Raw genomic sequence first — 14,711 nt, 5'->3', positions numbered from 1 at the left:
GTGTCATTTCACAGCAAGAAGCCAAATTGTATGACTGCTTCCATACACTCAAGAGCATGAACGCAACCAAGCTGACTGTTGCTGCTGGCAGTTCCCAGAATAGTGTTCCAACCTCCACATCCACAGGGGCATAAACCACAGACTTGTGAAAGGGGGCACTCCTGGGAAGCCAAGCTTGGGAGATAATCTCTGAAATAGTCAGACTTCTCATTGCCTCATAGATTATGTCTAATGCCCTTTTCAAGGGTACAAAATAATTGTCAGCACTTCTCTACCATAAACAGCTTCATCCTTCCATAAACCAGACCAGTTGCCCAGCTGGGAACGTTTTTCTGCAAGACAACGATGACCCCTGAGGCTTCTGAGTAGCCACACCCTGGGTGTAGTCCTCAGCTCTGCGCTTCTCTGCAAGATGCCCTAGAGTCTGCATTCTTGCTCAGTGTCCTGTGAAAATGCCCAGGCGGCCACCACCTGATGCCAGTGGCTCATTACCTCCTGACCCTGATCTGTCAGTCGACTCCTCCTCATTTTTTCCCTCATAAACCCAGCTCAGACGTCCGTTGGGCTAGACGAGCGATGATGGTTGAGGTTAGAACAGGGTCCGAAAGTCAACAGAGGAATTCAATTACTTCTTTGCAGAAGCAAATCCAGTGTGAATTCTCCAAAGTCAGGTATGCTGCCTGGTGTGCAAGGTGGTGAAAATCCCAGACGGGAGACAAAAGAAAGGACTCAGTGAGGCAAACCACGGCCAGATCCGGTTCTCAAAACTAACCGTCTGGCGCGATGGAAAAATGGCAACGCGTGCTGTCGTACTTATGAGAGTTCCTGAGCTCCAAAGAGAGACGGAAATGGAGAACTGAACATTCTTCCCAAAACAGGCCTGCCTCAGAGATATTGTGGGTTGGATTCCAGACCACTGCAATAAAGTCGACAGTGCACTAAAGTGAGTCACGTGAGTTTTCTGGTTTTCTAGTGCTTGCAAAAGTTATGTTTGCACTCTACTATAGTGTATTGGGCTTCCCCGGTGGCTCAGAGGTTAAAGCATCAGCCTGGAATGCAGGAGACCCGGGTTCTATTCCTGGGTCAGGAAGATCCCCTGGAGAAGGAAATGGCAACCGGCTCCAGTACTCTTGCCTGAAGAACCCCATGGAGGGAGGAGCCTGGTAGGCTACAGTCCACGGGGTGGCAAAGAGTCAGACACAACTGAGCGACTTCACTTTCATAGTGTATTAAGTATTAAGTATGTTTTTCAAAAAGTATATACTTTGGTTAAAAATACTTTATTGCTAAAGAAAATGTAAGCCATTATCTGAGCCTTCGGTGAGGTAAAGGGGTTGAAATATTTTGAGAATTATCAAACTGTGACATAGAGCAGTGAACATATGAAAAATTTGTACCTTCCCCCTAATTTTTCTATCAACCCTAAACTGTTCTTTAAAAATAGTCTCAATAATAATATTTTTAAAAGTGTGACACAGAGTGAGCAGGTGCCCTGGAAAAGGGACTTACTTGATACAGGGTTGACACAAATCTTCAATTGTAACAAAATATTGTATCTGTGAAACAGTCAAGCCCAGAGCAACAAAGTAAGATATGCCTGATGGAATTAATTCTTGTGAAAAAACTTAGGACTTCATGTCTTTTGGCTGAGATGTGACATGTTCAGGGACACTGAACTCATACACCCCCATGTATTTCTATTTTTAAAGACAAAGCGAAAATAGCCTATTTCTTCAGGCTTTCCTCAGGCAAATTGTTGGACTAGTTTAGGCTGTTCTTCAGAGAATAATTTCTTTCCTTGGACATTACAGGCAGGACTTGTAAAACACCAAAATCAACTTGAAGTCACATATCTGGTATGGCTTTCAGAAGTTCAGAAGTTAAAAAGAGTCACAAAGTATAGTTTTAAAGAATCACAGTGAATCTTTCATTAGAAATCTTTCTTTTAACTTGTTTTCGGCTGTGAGGGTCTAGGTTGCTGTGTGCGGGCTTTCTCTAGTCGTGGCGAGCGGGGGCTGCTCACCAGTTGTGATGCAGGGCTCGTCACTGTGGGGGCTTCTCCTGCTGGGGATCACGGTCTCTGGGGCGCACCGGCTTCAGTCATCGCTCCACGTGGGCTTAAGTTGCAGCTCCCAGAGCGCAAGCTCAGTAGTTGCGGCTCATGCGCTTAGCTGCCCTGAGGCACGTGGGATCTTTGCAGACCAGGGACTGAACCCATGCCTTATGCATTGACAGGCGGATTCTCAACCACCAGGGAAATCCTAGAAATCTTTAAACAGGAAAAATAGTAATAGTAATGATTCTGATAATATTTTTCCAGAGGGTGACAACTTAATTATTGATAGGAGAGTGAATTTCATGCCTAGTCATTTTTAAATCAGTTGATTACATCAGCGTGGTTATCCTCACCTTGACAGCTTATGATTAACTGTACATGCCACAGGTATTTTCTCACAGATAAACTGAGTGCTGAAAGTCAAAACGATGTTCTTGTTAGAGCAGATCAATAGGAGGAAGAATTTCCCTTTAAAATATCTCTTGCACATGGCTGGAGGAATGATGAGTTATGTTTAATTATTTAAGAAGGAAATTCACCCAAATGTCATTTTATCTTTTTGGTCCTTTGGGGAATATTGGATGTGAAAGATGGAAAAATACCTTTGAACAGATGCATAAAAGCCAAAACCTCAACTAATACTTTTCTGCCTCACAAACCTCCAACATCTCCCTGATGATAACAGGTAGATAGGAGGCAATGAACTGCAAATTGTATGACCACATTTTGGTGCTTGAGGTCAGCCCTCTTATTTGATGCCATCCTGTGTGAAAGATGGAATGAGCGATTCAAACAGACAGAGTCAGGCAGCAGGTGAGCCCAGGTGAGACGTGTGACAGGGCTCTTTAGAGCTGAGAGTTCAGGCCCCCTTTCCAGTACCCTCTGACCTTTCCAGTATTATAATAAAGTGAATGTAAGACCCACTCCAGTATTCTTGCCTGGAGAATTCCATGGAGGGAGGAGCCTGGTAGGCTACAGTCCATGGGGTCGCAAAGAGTCGGACATGACTGAACGACTTCACTTTCAAGATTTCCCCAAATTTACAGGGCTCCTCTGACTCATTGCTGTGACTCCTTCTGAGGCTGCATGAAACTTTTGCTCCAGGACACTTAGTGGTTGAGTCAGGTTTCAGAGAACCAGTAAGACATGCAGCTGAAAACGCATCTTGCGGAAGTGAAGGAAGGACACAGAATTTAGGGGGCAACTCCCCAAACATAAATGCTACAGCTCAGCCAGCAAGCACTGATTGAATGCCTACTACATGCCAGTCACTACTCTAAATTTTGGAGACACCACAGTGAATAAAGTGAAAACACACACCCCTGCCCTCTAAGACTTTATGTTGCGATAATGTTGTTGCTGTTCTTTAACTACAGTTAGCACTTCTCCTTTTAGGCCATTTCCACATTGTATTGTCAAACTCTTATTTGTATTATACAGGGATGCATTTGGCTACAAGTAAGAAAAATTGACCAAAAATGGTTTAAACAGTGTTTTCTTTTGTACTTTGCAAGAGGCTGGATATAGATTGCCTGGAGGCTTATGCAGTAGCTCAAACGCATCATGGAGGATTTAGGCTGTCTCGCTCTTAATGCTCTCCCAGGCTTAGCATGCTGCTCATTTCTCATGGTTTCAGGATGGTTGCTGGAGCGCCTGCCATTAAGTCTCTACTCACAGCAGCAAGAAGGGAGATGGGTATGAAGCCAGCTGTGTCTAAGATTTATTTAAAGAAGAAACTTTTCACAAAACTGTACTAGCAGACTTCAGATTATGTGTCAGTGAACAGAGCTGTGTTACACGGCTACCCATATCTGCAGTGGGTATTGATTGTCGTCCAGCGAGTCAGTTGTGAGGCCTATTATGTGAAACAACGCTCTAGACTTGGTCACATAGTAGTGTGATAGCCAGTACCCAGACTCAGTCCTTGAGTACTTTCTCTCTGTAGCCAAGGTTGCACATATGTCATTGTGAATTTGTATACAGTAAGCATATAGTATTCACAGCCTTGACGGTGAAGGCAATCAAGAAAGGTGCCAAGCCAGCTAACCTGTAGTGTGGATAACAGAGTCGAGTGACATTTAAACATAAGACTGGTTAATTTTTGTATTTGGTAGTTTTCTTAATAAGTAACTAAACGCAGGCATGTCTTGTCAAAGTACACAATGTCCTGTGCACAAGAACCTGAATAAGCCAATAACTGGATGAATGAACGGCCTGGTGAGACTGGCACTTAAGGCTTCCTGAAACGCTACATGAACTATGCTTTGACCCTTTGACTCATTTGATTGCTTCTTTCAATGGAAATTATTAATATGTCTGAATATCATCTTAATTGACAAAGTTAGCATGTTTTCTTCTCTTTATCAAATTTACTTTAGCCATTGTAAAAGCAATACATGTTCATAATAGAAAATTGGAAAAATAGACACAGAAAATAAAATGACCTAATGCCTCAACCCCCCTTCATATATTCACTCTATTACATTTCCTTCTAGTCTGCTTGCTGTGCATTCTGGAAAAATGAAGCAGAGTTGGTTTACAATATTGTGTTAGTTTCAGGTATACAGCAGAACAATTCAGACAGAGAAGTATTTATTCAGATTTTTTCCATTAGAGGATATCACAAGATATTGACTATAGTTCCCTGTGCTGTTCAGTAGGTCCTTCTATAACAGTTTGTTTATTTTAAATATCATAGTGCGTAAAGTTAGCATGCTTTTGAAAATTCCATTCAACAATCACTTATCAACCAATGGTTATAAGAGGTCAGAGGGATGCAAAAATAAATAAGATAAGAGCAAATGGTCAAGAAGAAGGGAAAAGTAAGCAAAGGGGTTACTCCAATAAAACCTATTGGATCCTGAAGTGGGCCACCTAACTTTGCCTGGGGAAACAAGAGCTGCTGTGAAGTGTCACGCGTGTGCTTTTCCATGGTGAGTGGAGAGGGAGACAGAAGGAAAAGGAAGAGGAGAGAGGAGTGACAGAGGCTTTTTCTGCCTCAGGGAAAGGCCTGTGAGGGTCACATAGGCACGTGAGCACACAGAAAATAAGGCAAGCATTTCAGTGTCATGGCGTGGCAGAGTGAAAACTTGATGGATGTGGGAATCAAGCACATCTCAGTTTGAATCCCAACTCAGGTTCTTCCTTGTGAGACCTGTTAAGCTCCTGAATGTCTCAATTTCACTGACCCTAAAATGGGAATAAAAATACCTCCGTGACAGGGAATCTGGAGGATGAAATACGCAATGACATTTGCACAGCTTTGGCCACAGTGGTTGAGATAAAGTACTCAAGGACTGTATCTGGGTACTGCTTATCATCACCAATATGTGACCAAGTCTAGAGCGTCGTTTCCGGAGAGTAATGGAGCCAAGAAAGGAGAGGTCAGCAAGTGTAGGTCAGGGAGGACACGTGGCAAGGTACAGTCAGTTGCAAAATACAGCAAGTCCTCTATATATGAGCAAGTTCGGAGTGCACGTTCTTAAGCCCAATTTATTCATAATGCCAACAAAGTTACCCTGGGTACCCAACTTACACAGCTGGCTACACAGTACTGTGTATAAAGGCTTTATAATAGGTTTCACACAAGTAATATGCACATGAAAAATAAAGACAGCATTCTTAATCTTACAATAGTACAACACAACAGTGGGCATCCAGGGTCACATTTGCATCTTTGAAAGTTCACAACTCAAGTTTCGTGTGTAGGGGGTTTACTGTCTGTCCGCAAATTCCTCATACCCTTCTAGGCACGTGCTGCTGAGGCTGCTGCTGTTCTGCCAGGAGGAGAGAACTCTTTCTCCAACCTCTCAAATCTGGGCTGGTCTAGTGACTTATGTCGACCCATAGGGTGTAGAATGGCCGACTGGGTGATGGACTGAGGCCCCAGGAAGCATTTCCGTCTTTGACTTTGACTCTCTTGGAATCCAGCTGCCTCTAGAGCATTTCCCAGCCAACCTCGTCTCACTGTAGAGTCTGTAAAGAGGAGAAGGGAGGCACGCTGGCTGGCATCCCCAGGCAACTGCCATCCGGGGCCTGCCAGTTCTTAGCTGATCTGCCACCCGACAAACACAGAACAAGTGAGTGAGCCTTGCAGATGCCACCGGGAGACCCAGTGTTATGGGAAAGTGTGTGGCTATTACTTTAAAGCACTGAGTTTTGGGGTGGTTCTCATGCAGTGACAGAGATCTGAAAGGGAAGCCAGGAAGTTAAATTTATTCCAGGAGAAGGCAAGAAATTGTTGGAAGATTTTAGACAAGATAATGGCCTCAGCAGAGTTTTATTTTACAGATTTCATCCCCATGTAGACATAGAGGGCACTCTGAATTGGGTCTTACCAAAAAAAGGTTGAGAAGATAGGAGACGTTAGGAGCAGCATAAAGGTAGAAACTTTTTGAGGATTTGGAAGAAAATAGGGACCTCCTGATGCGAAGAGCTGACTCATTGGAAGAAACCCTGATGCTGGGAAAGACTGAAGGCAGAAGGGGAGGACAGAGGATGAAATGGTTAGATGGCATCATCGACTCAATGGACATGAGTTTGAGCAAGCTCTGGGAGTTGGTGATGGACAGGGAGCCCTGGTGTGCTGCAATCCACAGAGTCGCAAAGAGTTGGACACGACTGAGCGACTGAACTGAACTAAGGAGAGCAAAGGTAGGGTAATTTTTTTACCCCTTGTGTTTTATATTGGTGTACAGTCGATTAACAATATTGTGATAGTTTCAGGTGGACGGCAGAGAGGTTCAATCACGGATATACAAGTATCCCTTCTCCCCTAGATTCACCTCCCATACAGGCTGCCACATAACATTGCACAGAATTCCCTGTGCTATAGAGTAGGTCCTTGTTCGTTATCCATTTTATCCATTTTTTAGGTGCCCGCTGGGTCTTTGCTGCTGCACAGGTTTTCTGCAGTTGCAGTGAGTGGGGGTGCCTCTCCGTTGCAGCGCGGGCTTCTCATTGCGGCAGCTTCTCTTGCCGCAGAGCGCGGGCTCCAGGCACCTGGCTTCAGTAGCTGCGACACTTAGGCTCCGGGGCCGCGGCTCACGGGCCCACAGCACTGGCTCCGGCTCACGAGGCCCACAGCGCTGGCTCTGGAGCTGTGGCTCACAGGCTTAGTTGCTTCGTGGCATGTGGAATCTTCCCAAACCAGGGTTGAACCCATGCGCCCTACTTTGGCAGGCGGATTCTTACCCACTGCGCCACCAGCGACATCTTGGTTATCCATTCTAAATACCGTCATGTGTACATGTCAATCCCAGATTCAGATATGGCAATTTTCATGAGTGTGCAGCCTCAGAAGGGCTAAAGGCTCTACAGAATTCTCCTTGAAATTCTTAAAAATTTCTGAGCAAGGAGCCCCTTTTTAGTTTGGGGCAGTCCCTACAAATTCCATAGCTGGTTCTGAAAAAAGAACTTACAGAAACACCTCCAGGTCCTGCATGTCAGGGAAAACAAACCTGACACAGTATATTCCTGGCTGGGGCAGCTTTGAGCTGCTCACCGCCTAGCTCAGCATCCGCGTGAATGTTGGAGTTCTTCGGCGGCAACCGAGCTTCGGCTACTCCCCTGCTAAAGCGAATGGCGCTGCCACACAACAGAAACATCAAGAATAAGAAAAACATTTTCTGATCTCCCTCCCAAAAGCCACCTGAGTGGCCTTGAACGAGTCAAGCTTCTCCAGCCTCCTCATTCATGAAATGAGGTGATAATTCTGTGCCTCCCCAGCTGACAATTAAAGGACAGCTGAATGAAGCACTTTAAATTCCCTGCAAAGGAATGCATTCAGCTAAACAGAAGTCCTAAAAATAATTCACGTAATTCTCCGGGCAGTGTCCGCAGCCTGGGTCCTCCAGCATCTATGACTGCATGCTCTTCAGAATACTCAGAATCAGACAGCCTGACCCTCTCCTGAGACATAAGGAGACAGTAGTAAATAGACAAGCGTTGACCAGGCTCCTTCTGTGTTAACAGTGAAACTCTTTTGTTTATTTACACTGTCTTATAGTTTAAATTTTCTGTATTCATTAATTCATGAAAACCTTATTGAACTCTACACTTTACTATGTACCAGGCGTCATGCTAGGTGTTGGGAGAGAGGAACGGATAAGGATACCTGCTCTTCACAAGCTCCCAGTAAACTGGAGTTTGACACAGAACAATGAGGGTGACATGCCAATGTTAAAACAGCCACAAACTGGAAACGCTATCAAAACACACAGAAAGAATCCATTTATAGCGGCTGGAGGAGAGAATGAGGGCTTCCCCGAGGAGGTAACATTGAGTTGGTAGGAATTCATGTTGACATGTCAAGAAGAAATAGAAATTATCAATCTAGAGTGAATTTTCAACATTGGAAAATAAGTTCAAATTCTGAAAATTATCTCACACTCAGAATGCCATATGCATACAGCTGCATTTTTTTAAAAAACCACTGTATTGTTTTTGTTTTCTAAAAAGCCAATCTGGATTTATTGTGTTTTCCCATGATTCGATACTGAATTGCCTAAGCATCAATGAATACTTTGAGACCCTTAAACATTCTGAGTAAAAATGATTTAGAAATAGATAATTCATAGATTAATGAAAGTGAAAGTGAAGTTGCTCAGTTGTGTCCGACTCTGCAACGCCATGGACTGTAGACTGTCAGGCTCCTCCGTCCATGGGATTTTCCAGGCAAGAGTGCTGGAGTGGATTGCCATTTCCTTCTCCAGGGGATCTTCCCAATCCAGGAATTGAACCCAGGTCTCCTGAATTGCAGGCAGACGCTTTACCGTCTGAGCCACCGTCACAAGGTTAATCTATGTTTAAATTAAATAAGTCTAAATAAATACATTAAAGAGATTTTTAAAATCCAACAGACTGATTTTTAAATGAGTATATCAGTACACACTTGTGAAATGTTAGTAATTCAATATGGCTACTCTGAGGGATGGTGTTATAATATATTCCGATAGTGCTACTGTTGTTCAAATTATTTTTTGCAACTATGTCACTAACTCAATGATTGAAGGACTTCAGTAGGAACAAACCTAAAGAATGGGAGGAGGGGGGAAGAATACGGGAAAATTTCTCCCTAGAATAAGAGATCACTTTGAGATAGAACCAAATTTTGTATCAGAACTCCATCTCTCTGGCCCTCAATTTCTTTACAAACAGGAAGGTCTATAAGCATGCACCCTGCCTGACCTAAAAAACCAAGAAGATTCAAATTCCAGAGTTATATGACATTGTTTCTATGAAGCATAATGTAAGTATCTTCCTTAGGATGAACTTGACTTCATATCTGAGCCCAAGCATATTAGGTAAACAGAGCAAACACTATATGGGGTCATAAATAAGCAGTTATTGTTGAGACTAACTTTTTGAGTTGTATATAGGTTCTGAAGGTAACTCAGTGAGTGACTTTTTAGAAAGCACAATGACTTCTTCGTTAGTCTGAAGATATAGGGTCCCCAGATGGCTTTTAAAATGCTACCAATTTAGAAACAATTATAGTACTAATACTAGAGTCACGACCCAAAGTGTGTTTTATAAGATTTCTAAAAACAACTGATAATGGAGGTCAGTGTTGTAAGCCATTTACAACTGCTCCCAAAACTTCCCCCAGTGGTACATTCGTATGGACTTTGCCATTCAAAAAGTGCTTTGCGTGAGTCATCTCATTTGAGCCTCACAGCAGCGTGGCAGGGTGTATTTTAATGTTATTCTCAGTTTTCAGATGAGGAAATTGAGGATTATCTGTAAAACAATACTGGACCAGTTGTTAACCTTCTTGAGCCTTAAATAAGCTACAGGGCAGAGTTTCAGTCCCATAGATCTCGAATCCCAAGTTCTCCCAAACTCACACACATATTTAGGCTGCTAGACATCTTCATCTCCCTGATGAATTTATTAAAGCTATGTCAAGCTCGTCTGAATGTCTGGAATTGTCTGAACAGCCGTAATTCCTCGCCCCCGCGAGAGGCCAGTGATCTGGGCTCCTAACAGGATTTAGCTCCCGGGCCCGGCTATTTCCTGTCCTAAGGCTTCCCCTGGGGGCCGTGTGGCGTGTCAGCATCCTGGGCCCTTCTGGCTGAGTCGGGGTGTGCGGAGGGGCCTGCGGCAAGGCTAGAACAGAGGTGTGATCTGCTCACTCCCGACCCCTTCCTTCAGGCGTGCTAAGCTCCCACCGTGAGACCAGCCGCCTCGTGTCCGGCTCAGGCCTCTCACTGGAAAAGCCGGGCGGGCGGGCGGTGGGGGAGCTCCTGGCCCCCTGCTGCCGTTCACCCGTCTCAGACTTGCTCGCTTTACCCACAAACTCTCGTCTCGCCTCCACTCTCATCTTCTTCCTCCTTTTGTCTCACACTCTGAGTGTCCACAGACGTCAAGTGGAGAGAAAGACACGTGGTGTTGATGCTTCAGCGCTGGCACGGAGGGACTTCCTGAAGAAGATACGGCGCCTGGCGGAGCTGTTTTGGAGGCTGCCCATCTATATTTATCACCTCCCTGTGCTGCTTCTTGATTCAAATAGCCTGACAACTCTTGAGCTGGCACGATGCCACCTAGGGTATCAGTCAACGAGCCATCTAGCCATATCAAGGGCGGCTGTTAAGAGCAGGAATCCTGGCCAGGAATTTCTAAACTGCTGCCTGTGAAGAGGTTCTCTGCGTTTTGGCTGGGGAAAACTTCCAAAAATAAAAAGTAGATACTGTGACCATTTGTTTGGACTTTGTAGATGAGTTATCAGTCACCAGGGGCCAGGATAGGACGGCAGAGAAGACAGCATGAAATTAAATCTAATTAATCACCCTGACACAAGACTCTGTTCCCAGAATAATGGTTGGAAATCTAGGAAATGGAAAAAAAAGCATCTAGCCTTACTAAGATGTATTTAATTCTTTGGAAATTGAAAATCCCGCATGGGGATCCCCTGGGGATCCAGTGGTTAAGACTCCACACTTTCAATGTAAGGGGCTTGGGTTCTATTCTTGGTTGGGGAACTAGGATCCCACATGCTGCTGGGCCTGGGCAAAAATTTAAAAAGAAAGAAAATCTCAGGGGAATAGAAGCATGCAGAAAGTAAACAAGGTAGTGATATGAGCAGTGTGTGCACCCCCAGAATTTAGGTGGAAGAGGGTCAGAGCAAACTTTGTTCCAGCTTTGTAATCAGCTTGCTGCACATGGTGTAATTGGTCTAGTCGCTAAGTCTGTCCAACTCTTTGGGACCCTATGGACTGTAGTTCACCAGGCTCCTCTGTCCGTGGGATTTTCCAGGCAAGAATACTGGAGTGGGTTGCCATGCCCTCCTCCAGGGGAATCTTCCTGACCTGGGGATCGAACCCAGGTCTCCTGCATTGCAGGTGGATTCTTTACTGACTGAGCCACCAGGGAAGCCTGCGCATGATGTTTGCTTATTGAGACTTTCCTGCTGCTGCTAAGTCGCTTCAGTCGTGTCCGACTCTGTGCGACCCCATAGACGGCAGCCCACCAGGCTCCCCCGTCCCTGGGATTCTCCAGGCAAGAACACTGGAGTGGGTTGCCATTTCCTTCTCCAATGCATGAAAGTGAAAAGTGAAAGCAAAGTCGCTCAGTCGTGTCCGACTCTGTGCGACCCCATGGACTGCAGCCTACCAGGCTCCTCCGTCCATGGGATTTTCCAGGCAAGAGTACTGGAGTGGGGTGCCACTGCCTTCTCCGGAGATGTTCCTGATGGAGGAGCAAATCCACTGCCCTTTTAAGTCGGAGCTCTGAGTGGCTTTCAGGGTTGAAAGCCTGGTTGAAAACCTTTGAAGGGTGTGAGATCTTTCACTGGGGCATCAGGCATACATTTTTAAGAGCAGGGGCATTTGAGTCAAAACATTCTCCATGCCTGTTTCCCATCTGTCAAAAAGTAAGGATAGAAACACAACTTTATAAGATGGTTGTGAATAAAGAAGAAACTATACATGAAGAGCTGCCTGCTACTTAGTAAGTTCCCAGTAAGTACTAATGGATGTCTCATTGACCCACCATACACATGACTCACATACAGTCATGGAGTTTTTGTCTTTATCTAAATATTCTTGGGTGTTTTGATGCCGGTTTCCTTTTTCCTGGTCTCCCAGTGGTGTGCTGAAGCCAGCTTGTACTGGCTTGCAAGAATCAACTGTTAAATTTTTAGGGATTTTAAGATCTGATTTTTAAACACTGCCAATAATTAAAAAATAGATGAAAAGGAAAGTGGCAGTTGCTCAGTCGGGTCTCACTCTTTGCGACCCCATGGACTGTGGCCTGTCAGGCTCCTCTGTGAATTCTCCAGGCAAGAATACTGGAGTGGGTCTTCAGGGGATCTTCCTGACCCAGGGTCGAACCTGGGTCTCCTACATTGCAGGCAGATACTTCACCATCTGAGCCACCGGATGAAAAGGAACATATGATTAAGTAAATTACATGTAAAAGTTGGATACTCAAAGTTTCAACTTGATACTCAAAATTCAATACTTCATGATTGTTTCACTGAATTTTACTGTTACCTGTACTCCTGAGGCTATTGACGTCTGTCTCATCTGTGTAGTAGACACTCTGAACAATGGTGCCTGTCAGTGCAGGCTTCCCAGCTTGTGTTCAATGATGTCTCTCTAGTGGCTTGAAAACAGAGATCCCTCTAGTGGCTGCTGTAAGCCATTGCCCTACAAAAACAGGCAAATCCTATAATTGTTTTTCCCAGAGCCAATCACTAAATACTTACCATAATTTTACATATTCCTTCTATGTTTGAAAAAATTGGATTAATTTTATCTGAGTGTATATAAAAGTAATTCTGATAACATTTTTATGCTTTGTAGAATCCAACTCTTCGGAATGAGTCAGGAAACAAAAATTAGTCAGACATATTGCATACCCTAGTAGAGTTCTTTTATGAAGTGAAAAAAATGTGCCAAACAACAGAATTTCCATTTTTAGTGAAAACACAATGTCTCTAAAACATTTAATAAGCTTTTAAGTGGATGTGAATTTATCAAACCTTCTGATTTCTTCTGGTTATTTGTTTAAGTATCTGAAATTTTACCTATTCTTGATTTGGAGGAATTACTAAAAATCCTACAGTTACTGCTATTTGTTTTCATGTACAGAGAGAAGTTTCTAAATAAAAATACTGTGTCGATGCTGCTTTGTTTTTTAAAATGAAAAATTACCCAGCTCAGTGCCTGGCACAGGCTAGAAATGGAGTGTAAAAAGAGGAAGGAGAATGAGATTTTCATCTGGAAGACTTGGGGCCAAGCACTGCTCATCCCTTCCGTGTTTGAGACCTTGGGCAGCAATCATTAAGCATCTGGAAGGCCAGCACAACGTGGGTGTGCACTGCTAACGTGCCACAGGGTGTTGGGAGGACTATATGAAGGATCCGGACATACAGTAGACTCTTCAACACATGTTAATTTACTGTGGAATCTAATTAGTGTTTATTGACTAAATGAATTTAGGTCAACTGAGTATTAAAAGAGCCTCAGCATATGCAAGGGAGGAAAACCAGAAGACCAAATTTCTTTGGAGTAACTCACTTAATTTTGTCTGAATTAAACAACATGTCTCCCAATTTAGTAATCTAATGTCTCCAGAAGCCTTTTTTCACCTTGGCAACTGCCCACCGCCTACAAAAACAAGTTTCAGACTCTGTTCTCCCGGTTCCCTTTCTTTACCTGACCTTCAGAGTCTTCCAAAATCCCTCTTTACTCTCTTGTTTCTTACCTACTCTGGGGGTCTAGCCCAAGTGCTCCACTCCAGCCAAGCCTGATCCTTATAACTTTTTGATTCAGCCATATTCTTTTTTAAAAAATTAATTTTATTGGTGTATAACTGCTTAACAGCGTTGTTAGTTTCTCCTGTACAGCAAAGTGGATCAACTGTATGTATACATGTATCCCCTCTTTGCTTGGATTTCCTCCCAGTTTAGGTCACCACAGAGCACTGAGGAGAGTCTCCTGAGCTATACACAGCTCTCATTAGTTATCTGCCAGCCCTGCTCTTGATTTTAACTTTTCTTCACCCAAAATGTCATCCTTTCCACTTTTGCAGAGAGGAAGATAATGATCATCTTTCAGTCACAATTGTTCATTCTTTTCTCAATACTTCTTGGTGATCTTCTCATACCACCAAGATTAACTCTTGATTTCCCCAACCTTTCAATTCCTAAAGTCCTTAATAACAACACCTCTCATTAGTGCCTTGATGTTTTGGCCTATCAGTATGAATATATTTATCTCATCACCTAGAGAGTCAACTTCTTGATAGTTCGATTTTCTGTAACTCTCTCCTCATCACCCAGAGCTTAGCACTATGCCAGGCAGACAGTGTGCCCTTAGTAAACCCTGAGATCTGCATGTGACACTCAGCTTGTTTTTTCCTCCCTAACTATCTTTTTCTTTCCTTTACCTTTTCATAGATTTGAGAGGAAAATTGCAGTTTGGGAATTCAATATTCCAGAAATTTTAGATTTTATTTAATATAAAACAATGAACTTCTGGTTATTAAATAGATTAAAATAACATAAAAATCACTAAATATGTCACAAAAGAACATCAATCATCAATTTTTCCCACTAGTGAAAGATACTCTCTGCTTATATAAGGTTCAGAAAGAATAAATTACATGAAAAACTGATCTAAGACCAAGACTAATAAATCAATTCGTAATG

At 43.5% G+C, this 14,711-nt stretch overlaps 1 long non-coding RNA gene across 1 annotated transcript; it reads left to right on the top strand.

Annotated features, from left to right (window-relative positions):
- The first annotated feature begins 551 nt into the window (after positions 1-551).
- LOC138437200 (uncharacterized) lies at positions 552-13,621 on the top strand. Its single transcript, XR_011255810.1, has 2 exons — positions 552-943; positions 10,419-13,621. It is a non-coding gene; the product is annotated as an uncharacterized lncRNA (long non-coding RNA).
- The last annotated feature ends 1,090 nt before the right edge of the window (positions 13,622-14,711 follow it).

This window comes from Ovis canadensis, chromosome 3, assembly GCF_042477335.2.
Source record: "Ovis canadensis isolate MfBH-ARS-UI-01 breed Bighorn chromosome 3, ARS-UI_OviCan_v2, whole genome shotgun sequence".
Taxonomy (NCBI): Eukaryota; Metazoa; Chordata; class Mammalia; order Artiodactyla; family Bovidae; genus Ovis; species Ovis canadensis.
The sequence above is the reverse complement of the archived record's forward strand: the minus strand, read 5'-3'. Positions and strand labels throughout refer to the sequence as shown.